Here is a 13,002-nt window from a genome sequence, read left to right as displayed (position 1 = left end):
CTGCAAAACTGCAACAAAGTAGCTAAGACGACTACTGCAACTCTGTAACGCTGATCCTGCCACCTTCTCAACTGTTTTCCTGGTGGTGCATGCTGTGGGGGTATTCTGCCTCCTCTCTGCACTAGAAGCTCCGAAGAAATCTCCCGTGGGTTGAAGGAATCTTCCCACTGCTACCGCAGGCACTAAAGAACTGCATCACCGGTCCCCTGGGTCTCCTCTCAGCACGACGAGCGAGGTCCCTTGAATCCAGCAACTGTGTCCAAGTGACTCCCACAGTCCAGTGACTCTTCAGTCCAAGGTTGGTGGAGGTAAGTCCTTGCCTCCCCACGCCAGACTGCTTTGCTGTGAACCACGACTTTTGCAGCTACTCCGGCTTCTGTGCACTTCCGGCGGAAATCCTTTGTGCACAGCCAAGACTGGGTCCACGGCACTCTAACCTGCATTGCACGACTTTCTAAGTTGGTCTCCGGCGACGTGGGACTCCTTTGTGCAACTTCGGGTGAGCACCGTTTCACGCATCCTTGTAGTGCCTGTTTCTGGCACTTCTCCGGGTGCTACCTGCTTCAGTGAGGGCTCTTTGTCTTGCTCGACGTCCCCTCTCTCTTCAGGTCCAATTTGCGACCTCCTGGTCCCTCCTGGGCCCCAGCAGTGTCCAAAAACGCCAAATGCACGATTTGCGACTAGTAAGGCTTGTTGGCGTCCTTCTGGTGGGAAAGCACTTCTGCACGACTCTCCAAGGCGAGCGGGATCCGTCCACCAAAGGGGAAGTCTCTAGCCCTTTTCGTTCCTGCAGAAACCTCAGCTTCTTCTGTCCAGTCGAAGCTTCTTTGCACCCGCAGCTGGCATTTCCTGGGCATCTGCCCATCTCCGACTTGCTTGTGACTTTTGGACTTGGTCCCCTTGTTCCACAGGTACCCTAGATTGGAAATCCACAGTTGTTGCATTGCTGGTTTGTGTCTTTCCTGCATTATTCCTCTAACACGACTACTTTGTCCTTAGGGGAACTTTAGTGCACTTTGCACTCACTTTTCAGGGTCTTGGTGAGGGTTATTTTTCTAACTCTTACTATTTTCTAATAGTCCCAGCGACCCTCTACAAGGTCACATAGGTTTGGGGTCCATTCGTGGTTCGCATTCCACTTTTGGAGTATATGGTTTGTGTTGCCCCTATCTCTATGTTTCCCATTGCATCCTATTGTAACTATACATTGTTTGCACTGTTTTCTAAGACTATACTGCATATTTTTGCTATTGTGTATATATATCTTGTGTATATTTCCTATCCTCTCACTGAGGGTACACTCTAAGATACTTTGGCATATTGTCATAAAAATAAAGTACCTTTATTTTTAGTATAACTGTGTATTGTGTTTTCTTATGATATTGTGCATATGACACTAGGTGGTACTGTAGTAGCTTCACACGTCTCCTAGTTCAGCCTAAGCTGCTCTGCTAAGCTACCATTATCTACCAGCCTAAGCTGCTAGACACCCTATACACTAATAAGGGATAACTAGGCCTGGTGCAAGGTGCAAGTACCCCTTGGTACTCACTACAAGCCAGTCCAGCCTCCTACAGTGGGCCCAAATCCTCTTCTAATCAAAACAAAGAAAAGAAACCATGGTGCTATTTATGTAAAATAAAAGGCCATTGGACAACAGATCCCAGTTGTCCAAAGAAAAACACCAAGCCTCCTACCACTACAACCCCTACTGCTACACCTAGTGTCCCTACTAATAGCAGTGGTGGTGGGAGCAAACCTACTAATAGCCAATCTAAGGGAGTAGCTGGGCGCACTTTTGGTAACTTAGTTGGGGTTGGTCTGATTAGGGAGACCACAGAGGCTGTGTTAGTCTCTGAGGGGGCTATTGATTTAGCCACCTTGGTTGCTTGTCCCCTTAACATGGATAAGTACAAGCAAGTACCCCTAATAAATGGTGTTGAGGTTCAGGCCTACAGGGACACAGGTGCCAGTGTCACAATGGTGATAGAGAAACTAGTCCACCCTGAACAACACCTACTTGGTCACCAGTACCAAGTAACCGATGCTCACAACAACACACTTAGCCACCCCATGGCTGTTGTAAATCTCAACTGGGGGGGGTTACTGGTCCAAAGAAAGTTGTGGTATCCTCAGATTTACCTGTAGACTGTCTACTAGGAAATGATTTGGAAACATCAGCTTGGTCAGATGTGGAGTTGGAGGCCCATGCAGCAATGCTGGGCATCCCAGGGCATATATTTGCTTTAACTAGGGCTCAGGCCAAAAAGCAAAAAGGACAGGGAAACTTGGATCCTGGAACAATGGACCAAGTGCTCCCTAAAGCTAGGGCTAGTAGAAGTAAGGCACTACCTACTATCCCTCCCTCTACAGTGGATTCTTGTTCTGAGGAAGAAGAATTTCCACCCTGTGCAGAACCTACACCAGAGGAGCTGGAAGCAGACACTGCTGAGCTTTTGGGTGAAGGGGGGCCTGCCAGGGAGGAGCTGAGTGTCGCACAGCAGACCTGTCCCACACTAGAGGGTCTAAGACAGCAAGCTGTAAAACAAGCAAATGGGGATGTCAGTGACTCTCACAGAGTTTACTGGGAGGACAACCTCTTGTACACTGAAGCAAGGGATCCAAAACCTGGAGCTGCCAGGAGATTGGTGATTCCTCAGGAGTACAGAAAGTTCCTCCTAACTCTTGCTCACGACATTCCCGTTGCTGGACATTTAGGGCAAATGAAAACTTGGGACAGACTTGTTCCCTTGTTTCATTGGCCTAGAATGTCTGAGGACACAAAAGAGTTTTGTAAGTCCTGTGAAACCTGTCAAGCCAGTGGCAAGACAGGTGGCACTCCAAAGGCACCCCTTATTCCACTGCCTGTGGTTGGGGTTCCCTTTGAAAGGGTAGGGGTTGACATAGTTGGCCCCCTTGACCCTCCTACTGCTTCAGGCAATAGGTTTATCTTGGTGGTAGTGGACCATGCCACTAGATATCCTGAAGCAATTCCTCTAAGGACCACTACAGCTCCTGCAGGGGCAAAGGCCCTCCTGGGAATCTTTTCCAGAGTGGGCTTCCAAAAAGAGGTGGTATCAGACAGGGGAAGCAATTTCATGTCTGCTTACTTAAAGGCCATGTGGAAGGAGTGTGGTGTGACTTACAAGTTCACTACACCCTATAATCCACAAACAAATGGACTGGTAGAGAGATTTAACAAAACTCTCAAAGGCATGATTATGGGACTCCCTGAAAAACTCCGCAGGAGATGGGATATCCTTTTACCATGCCTCCTTTTTGCCTACAGGGAGGTACCCCAGAAAGGAGTGGGCTTCAACCCCTTTGAACTCCTATTTGGACACCCTGTGAGGTGCCCACTAACACTTGTCAAGGAGTGTTGGGAACAACCTTTAAAAGCTCCAAAGCAAGATATAGTGGATTATGTACTTGGCCTAAGATCAAGAATGGCTGAGTACATGAAAAAGGCCAGTAAAAACCTTCAGGCCAGCCAAGAGCTCCAAAAGCAATGGCATGACCAGAAGGCTGTTTTGGTTCAGTACCAACCAGGGCAGAAAATGTGGGTCTTGGAGCCTGTTGGCCCCAAGAGCACTCCAAGATAAATGGAGTGGACCCCACACAATTGTTGAGAAAAAGGGTGAAGTCACCTACTTAGTTGACTTAGGCACTGCCAGGAGTCCCCTTAGGGTGCTCCATGTCAACTGCCTGAAACCCTACTATGACAGGGCTGATCTCACCCTGCTCATGGCAACTGATGTGGGACAAGAAGAAGACAGTGATCCTCTTCCTGATCTCTTCTCTTCCACAGAACAAGATGCTCTGGTGGAAGGGGTCGTTTTGGCTGATTGTCTTACTGCTGAGCAGAAAGACCATTGCATAAATCTCCTGGATCAGTTTTCTGAACTCTTCTCTACTGTGCCAGGTACCACTTCTTGGTGTGAGCACACTATAGATACTGGAGACAGCTTGCCTGTCAAAAGTAAGATCTATAGGCAGCCTGACCATGTCAGAGACTGCATAAAGCAAGAGGTGCAGAAAATGTTAGAACTGGGAGTGGTTGAGCACTCTGAAAGTCCATGGGCTTCTCCTGTGGTACTTGTACCAAAACCTCATTCCAAGGATGGAAAGAAGGAAATGCGGTTTTGTGTAGACTACAGAGGTCTCAACCAGGTAACCAAAACTGATGCTGACCCTATACCCAGGGCAGATGACCTAATAGATACACTGGCATCTGCCAAGTATCTAAGCACGTTTGATTTGACTGCAGGGTATTGGCAGATCAAATTATCAGAAGATGCTAAACCTAAAACTGCATTTTCAACCTTTGGAGGCCATTACCAATTCACAGTAATGCCTTTTGGATTGAAAAATGCACCTGCCACTTTTCAGAGGTTGGTGAACACAGTCCTGCAAGGGATGGAAGCTTTCAGTGCAGCATATTTGGACGATATAGCTGTCTTTAGCTCCAGCTGGGATGATCACCTGGTCCACCTATGGAAAGTTTTAGAGGCCCTGCAAAAGGTAGGCCTCACTATCAAGGCTTCAAAGTGCCAGATAGGGCAGGGAAAGGTGGTTTATCTGGGACACCTTGTTGGTGGAGAACAGATTGCACCACTTCAGGGGAAAATCCAAACTATTATAGATTGGCTTCCCCCTACTACTCAGACTCAGGTGAGAGCCTTCCTAGGCCTCACTGGGTATTACAGGAGGTTCATTAAAATCTATGGCTCCATTGCAGACCCTCTTAATGACCTCACATCCAAGAAAATGCCTAAAAAGGTATTATGGACAGCAAACTGTCAGAAAGCTTTTGAGGAGCTGAAGCAGGCCATGTGCTCTGCACCTGTCCTGAAAAGCCCTTGTTACTCTAAAAAATTCTATGTCCAAACTGATGCATCTGAATTAGGAGTAGGGGCAGTCCTATCACAACTTAATTCTGAGGGCCAGGATCAACCTGTTGCTTTTATTAGTAGGAGGTTTACCCCTAGAGAAAAGCGTTGGTCTGTAATAGAGAGGGAGGCCTTTGCTGTGGTCTGGGCACTGAAAAAGTTGAGACCATACCTATTTGGTACTCACTATATTGTTCAGACAGGCCACAAACCTCTACTTTGGCTAAAACAAATGAAAGGTGAAAATCCTAAATTGTTGAGGTGGTCCATATCCCTACAGGGACTGGACTATACATTGGAACATAGACCTGGGAGTAGCCACTCCAATGCAGATGGACTCTCCAGATATTTCCACTTAGACAATGAAGACTCATCTGGGCAAGGTTAGCCTTATTGTTCCTCGTTTGGGGGGGGGGGTTGTGTAGGAAAGTACCATCTTGCCTGGCATGTTACCCCCATTTTTACTTGTCTTTCAGTTTGTTTTTGGCCTGTGTCACAGGGATCCTGCTAGCCAGGACCCCAGTGCTCATAGTTCGTGGCCAATATGTGTTCCCTGTGTGGTGCCTAACTGTATCACTGAGGCTCTGCTAACCAGAACCTCAGTGTTTATGCTCTCTCTGCTTTTAAAATTGTCACTGCAGGCAAGTGACTATTTTCACCAATTCTGATTGGCACACAGGAACACTCATAATTCCCTAGTATATGGTACCTAGGTACCCAGGGTATTGGGGTTCCAGGAGATCCCTATGGGCTGCAGCATTTCTTTTGTCACCCATAGGGAGTTCAGACAATTCTTACACAGGACTGCCACTGCAGCCTGAGTGAAATAACGTCCACGTTATTTCACAGCCATTTTACACTGCACTTAAGTAGCTTATAATTCACCTATATGTCTAACCCTCACTTAGTGAAGGTTAGGTGCAAAGTTACTAAGTGTGAGGGCACCCTGGCACTAGCCAAGGTGCTCTCACATTGTTCAGGGCAATTTCCCCGGACTTTGTGAGTGCGGGGACACCATTACACGTGTGAACTACATATAGGTCAATACCTATGTGTAGCTTCACAATGGTAACTCCGAACATGGCCATGTAACATGTCTAAGATCATGGAATTGTCCCCCAAGCCAAATCTGGAATTGGGGTGCCAATCCCATGCATCCCCGGGGCTCCAGCATGGACTCCGGGTACTGCCAAACTAGCTCTCTGGGGTTTTCTCTGCAGCTACTGCTGCTGCCAACCCTCAGACAGGTTTCTGCCCTCCTGGGGTCTGGGCAGCCCAGTCCCAGGAAGGCAGAAAAAAGGATTTCATCTGAGAGAGGGTGTTACACCCTCTCCCTTTAGAAATAGGTGTTATTGGCTGGGGAGGAGTAACCTCCCCCATCCTCTGGAAATGCTTTGAAGGGCACAGATGGTGCCCTCCTTGCATAAGCTAGTCTAAACTGGTTCAGGGAGACCCCAACCCCTGCTCTGGCACGAAACTGGACAAAGGAAAGGAGAGTGACCACTCCCCTGTCCATCACCACCCCAGGGGTGGTGCCCAGAGCTCCTCCAGTGTGTCCCAGACCCCTGCCATCTTGAATGCAGAGGTGTGAGGGCACAATGGAGACCTCTGAGTGGCCAGTGCCAGCAGGTGACATCAGAGACCCCTCCTGATAGGCTCTTACTTGGTTAGGTAGCCAATCCTCCTTTGAGGGCTATTTAGGGTCTCTCCTGTGGGTTCTTCTTCAGATAATGAATGCAAGAGCTCACCAGAGTTCCTCTGCATCTCTCTCTTCGACTTCTGCCAAGGATCGACTGCTGACTGCTCTAGGACGCCTGCAAAACTGCAACAAAGCAGCAAGAAACCACTAGCAACATTGTAGCGCCTAATCCTGCCGGCTTTCTCGACTGTTTCCTGGTGGTGCATGCTCTGAGGGCTGTCTGCCTTCACCCTGCACTGGAAGCCAAGAAGAAATCTCCTGTGGGTCGACGGAATCTTCACCCTGCCAACGCAGGCACCAAACTTCTGCATCACTGGTCCTTTGGGGCCTCTCTGATCTTGACGAGCATGGTCCCTGGAACACAGGAGCTGGATCCAAGTGACCCCGACAGTCCAGTGGTCCTTCTGTCCAAATTTAGTGGAGGTAAGTCCTTGCCTTCCCACACCAGACAGTAATCCTGTGTACTGCGTGATCTGCAGCTGCTAGGACTTCTGTGCAGTTTTGCAAGGATTCCTTCGTGCACAGCACAGCCCAGGTCCCCAGCACTCCGTCCTGCATTGCTCAACTCGCTGAGTTGACCACCAGCTTCGTGGGACCCTCTTGTGTTGTGTTGAGATGACCACTGTGCTCATATAATATAATATATAATACCTGTTCAAGTGCTTCTGCGGGTGCTGCCTGCTTCTGCATGGGCTCTCTCTATTGCTGAGCACACCCTCTATCTTCTCCAAGGGGCAAGCTCCTGGTCCTTCCTGGGCCCAGGCAACACCCATTATCTTCAACCATGACTCTTGCAGCTAGCAAGGCTTGTTTGCGGTCTTTCTGTGTGGAAACAAGCCTGCATCCTCCAACACACCGTAGGACATCTTCTGACCAAAGGAGAAGTTCCTGGCACCTTTCGTTGTTGCAGAATCTTTGGCTTCTTCCACCCAGAGGCAGCCCTTTTGCACCTTGATCGGGGGTTTAGTTTGCTCCTGCCCCCCATGGACACTTGCGTGACTCTTGGACTTGGTCCCCTTCCTTTTCAGGTCCTCAGGTCCAGGAATCCATCTTCAGTGCTTTGCAGTCAGTTGTTGCCTTTGCAGAATCCCCTATCTCGACTTTACTGTCTTTCCGAGGTAGTAGGGCAACTTTACTCCTACTTTTCGGGGTCTTAGGGAAGGGTATCTTGGACACCCTTAGTGTTTTCTTACACTCCCAGCGACCCTCTACACACTACACTAGGCCTGGAGTCCATTCGTGGTTCGCATTCCACTTATAGAGTATATGGTTTGTGTTGCCCCTAGGCCTATTGTCTCCTATTGCATTCTGTTGTGTTCTACAGTGCTTGCACTACTTTTCTAACTGTTTACTTACCTGATTTTGGTTTGTGTGTACATTTCGTGCATTTTACTTACCTCATAAGGGAGTATATCCTCTGAGATATTTTTGGCATATTGTCACCAAAATAAAGTACCTATATTTTTAGGAACTCTGAGTATTGTGTTTCTTATGATATAGTGCTATATGATATAAGTGGTATAGTAGGAGCTTTGCATGTCTCCTATTTCAGCCTAAGCTGCTCTGCTATAGCTACCTCTATCAGCCTAAGCTGCTAGAACACTGCTAATCTACTAATAAGGGATAACTGGACCTGACACAAGGTGTAAGTACCATCAGGTACCCACTCTAAGCCAGGCCAGTCTCCTACAGTTAGGCACCACACAGAGAACACATTCAGGCCACAAACTATGAGCACTGGGGCCCTGGATAGCTGGATCGCAGTGAGACATATAGAACACACTGACAAATAGGATTTTCACTATAAGCACTGGAGTCCTGGCTAGCAGGATCCCAGTGAGACAGTAAAAACACACTGACACATACTCACAAACAGGCCACAAGTGGGGATAACAATGCTAGAATGAGGCTACCTTCCTACAATAATACTAATGCTCTATTTGTGGTAGTGTGGTCGAGCAGTTATCCTTCTCAGAGGGTAGTGGTAAGCATTTGTTGTGCACACATTCAAACAATAAAAGAAACACACACTCAATGACTTAACTCCAGACCAATAGGTTTTTATATAGAAAAATATCTCTTTGTTACTTTATTACTAGAACCACAAGACTCAGTTCAGAACTAAATACTGTTGCAGGTAAGTACTTAGCATAGACATCAATGTAACTTTGTTTCACTTTAATCAAGTAAACAGTTTTTAAGAAAACAGTGAATATCTATTTTAAAAGTGGACACTGCATTTTCAGAACAGTTTCTGGGGGAAGAGAATAAAGTACAGTTTTAGAGGTAAGTACACAACTTACAGTTCCAGTCTCCGGGTTATAGGTAGTCCACCATTGGGGGTTCAAGTCAACCCCAAACACCCACCACCAGCAACATGGGGCGGGCCGGGTGCAGAGGTCAAAGTTGAGCAATTTTAACCTGGGCTCCAATGGAGACGGGGGTGCTTGGAATTCGGTCTGCCAGCAGGTAAGTACCCGCGGCTTGGAGGGCAGACCAGGGGGGACTAGAGGAGCACTGGAGGGGCCCCAAGTAGGCACCAATCCCACACCCTCAGCGGCACAGGGGCAGCCGGGTGCAAACAGGGCATCGGGTTTCCAATGAAACTCTATGAGGTGACGCCAGGGTCACTCAGGCGCTGCAGGCGAGGTCCGGGAGGGGTGGTTTCGGTCACACCGCCGGTCAGACAGGGAAGAGGGCTGCCTGTTGATCATTGCTGCACCGAGTGACGATTTATCCAAGGCCTGGGGACTGTGGGTGCAGTGGGTCCTTTGGTGTCGGTTATCTTCGTACATGGCAGTCGCAGTCAGGGGGGTCCTCGGGAATCCCTCTGCATGCGTCGTCGTGAAGTGGTGGAGAGGTCAACCGAGGGTGAGCACTGGCTCTTCATTGCCAGGGGGTCCTCTCTGGTCGGGTGGGCCACTTGGACTCAGGCCGTGGGCGTCAGGTGCAGAGTGGTTAGGACTCACGCTTCTGGAGTGAGGTGGGAGTTCTTCAAATGAGGTTTCTTCTATCCTCCTCAGTGGTGAATCCAAAGCCCCCAATCAGGGTATCCTTCATGTGGTCATAGGATTCAGCTTCTGTAGCAGTGAGTATGAGGAGCCTATCCCTACACTTACTAGTAAACAGATCAAATAGGAAAACTCCCCAATGAGACGTTTTAACCTTCTGGTTCCACAGGCCCTCTCAAAGGCTATGAACCACTTTGTAATTGTAGGTGGCTGGCCTGGCTTATAGTGGGTACCTGATGGTACTTACACCTTGTGCCAGGTCCAGTTATCCCTTATTAGTAGATTAGTAGTGTTCTAGCAGCTTAGGCAGAACTAGGAGACATGCAAAGCTCCTACTATACCACTTATATCATATAGCACTATCGTATAAGAATAACAATACTCAGAGTTACTAAAAATAAAGGTACTTTATTTTAGTGACAATGTGCCAAAAATATCTCAGACGATACAGTCTCTTAGGAGGTAAGTAAAATACACAAAATATACATACAAACCAAAATCAGGTAAGTAAACAGTTAGAAAAGTAGTGCAAACACTGTAAAATACAATAGGATGCAATAGGCCCAGGACCAACACAAACCATATACTAAGAAAGTGGAATGCTAACCACTTAGGGACCCCAGGCCTAGTGTAGTGTGTAGAGGGTCGCTGGGAGTGTAAGAAAACATTAAGGGTGTCCAAGACACCTGTAGGAGCCTGGCCTGGCTTATAGTGGGTACCTTGTGGTGCTTACACCCTGTGCCAGGTCCAGTTATCCCTTATTAGTAGAATAGAGGTGTTTCTAGCAGCTTAGGCTGATAGAAGGTACCTATGACAAAGCAGCTTAGGCTGAACTAGGAGACATGCAAAGCTCCTACTATACCACTTATATAATATAGCACAATATCATAGGAAAACACAATACTCAGAGTTACTAAAAATAAAGGCACTTTATTTTATGACAATATGCCAACAGTATCTCAGTGAGTACCCTCAGTTAGAAGGTAAGTAATATACACAAGTTATACGTACACAAACCCAAAACAGGTAAGTAACAGTAGGAAAAGTAATGCAAACAATGTAGAATCACAATAGGATGCAATAGGTGAACATAGGTCTATGGGCAACACAAATCATATACTCCAAAAGTGGAATGCGAATCACGAATGGTCCCCAAACCTATGGGAGCTTGTAGAGGGTTGCTGGGACTGTAAGAAAACAGTCACGGTGTCCAAAATACCCAGCCCCAAGACCCTGAAAATTAGGTGTAAAGTTACCCTACTACCCCAAACGGACACAATAGTTGTGATGTGGGGATTCTGCAAGAACCACAAGCACCAGCAAAACACTGAAGACAGATTCCTGGACGTGAGGACCTGCAAGGCAAGGGGACCAAGTCCAAGAGTCGCGATAGTGTCCGGGGGGGGGCAGGAGCCCAGGAAACCCCGGATGAAGGTGCAAGAGGGCTGCCTCTGGGTGGAAGAAGCAGAAGATTCTGCAACAATGAAAAAGGCTAGGAACTTCTCCTTTGGATGGAAGATGTCCCACTGAATGCTGGATGTTGCAGAAGTGTTACCACGGAGAAATACCTCAAACAAGCCTTGCTAGCTGCAAGGGTAGCGGTAGAGGTTTTTGGGTGCTGCTGGGGACCAGGAAAGACCAGGATTTTGCCCCTTGGAGGAGGAGACAGAGGGGGTGCTCAGCAACTCAGAGAGCCCCTGCAGAAGCAGGCAGCACCCGCAGAAGTACCGGAGCAGGCACTTAGAAGATTTGTGAAACCGGAGTCACAAAAGGAGGGTCCCACGACATTGGAGTCCAACTCAGAGGGTTGAGCACTGCAGGACGGAGTGCTGGGGACCCAGGCTAGGCTGTGCACAAAGGAATCCTTGGAGAAGTGCAACGAAGCCGGAGCAACTGCAAATCATGCAGTGCACAGGTTTGCAGTCTAGCGTGGGGAGGCAAGGACTTACCTCCACCAAACTTGGACTGAAGGATCACTGGACTGTGGGGGTCACTTGGATCTAGCTCCTGTGTTCCAGGGACCACGCTCATCAGGATGAGAGGGGACCCAGAGGTCTGGTGATGAAGTCTTTTGGTGCCTGCGTTAGCAGGGGGAAGATTCCGTCGACCCACGGGAGATTTCTTCTTGGCTTCCAGTGCAGTGTGAAGGCAGACAGCACTCAGAGCATGCACCACCAGTAAACAGTCGAGAAAGCCTGCAGGATGAGGCGCTACAATGTTGCTGGTAGTCGTCTTGCTACTTTGTTGCGGTTTTGCAGGCGTCCTAGAGCAGTGAGCAGTCGATCCTTGGCAGAAGTTGAAGAGGGAAGTGCAGAGGAACTCTGGAGAGCTCCTGCATTAGTTATCTGAAGAATACCCCAGAGGAGAGACCCTAAATAGCCAGAAAAGGAGGTTTGGCTATCAAGAAAGGAGGATTGGCTACCAAGAGAGGTAAGAGCATATCAGAGGGGGTCTCTGACGTCACCTGCTGGCACTGGCCACTCAGAGCAGTCCAGTGTGCCCCCAACACCTCTGAATCCAAGATGGCAGAGGTCTAGGACACACTGGAGGAGCTCTGGGCACCTCCCCTGGGAGGTACTGGTCAGGGGAGTGGCCACTCCCCTTTCCTTTTTCCAGTTTCGTGCCAGAGCAGGGCTGGGGGATCCATGAACCGGTGTTGACTGGCTTATGCAGAGACGGGCACCATCTGTGCCCATCAAATCATTTCCAGAGGCTGGGGGAGGCTACTCCTCCCCAGCCCTTCACACCTATTTCCAAAGAGAGAGGGTGTTACACACTCTCTCAGAGGAAATCCTTTTTTCTGCCTTCCTGGGCTGGGGCTGCCCAGACCCCAGGAGGGCATAACACTGTCTGAGGGGTTGGCAGCAGCTGCAGTGGAAACCCCGGAAAGGCAGTTTGGCAGTACCCTGGTTCTGTGCTAGAGACCCAGGGGATCGTGGAATTGTCCCCCCAATACCAGAATGGTATTGGGGTGACAATTCCATGATCTTAGACATGTTACATGGCCATGTTCGGAGTTACCATTGTGATGTTATATATAGGTAGTGACCTATATATAGTGCACGCGTTTAATGGTGTCCCACGCACACACAAAGTTCGGGGAATTTGCCCTGAACGATGTGGGGGCACCTTGGCTAGTGCCAGGGTGCCCACACACTAAGGGGGTCATTCCGACACTGCTTGCAGCGCCGCCATGGGGATTCCGACCCCCTTCCCGCCATCCTGTTCCTGGCGGTATTTACCGCCAGGAACAGGATGGCGGGAACGGTTGTCGTGGGGCCCCTGGGGGCCCCTGCACTGTCCATGCCACTGGCATGGGCAGGGCAGGGGCCCCCTAACAGGGCCCCATAAAGATTTTCAGTGTCTGCTTTGCAGACACTGAAAATCGCGACGGGTGCCACTG

The sequence above is a fragment of the Pleurodeles waltl genome, chromosome 4_1 (genome assembly GCF_031143425.1).
Source record: "Pleurodeles waltl isolate 20211129_DDA chromosome 4_1, aPleWal1.hap1.20221129, whole genome shotgun sequence".
NCBI classification, from domain to species: Eukaryota; Metazoa; Chordata; class Amphibia; order Caudata; family Salamandridae; genus Pleurodeles; species Pleurodeles waltl.
The sequence above is the reverse complement of the archived record's forward strand: the minus strand, read 5'-3'. Positions refer to the sequence as shown.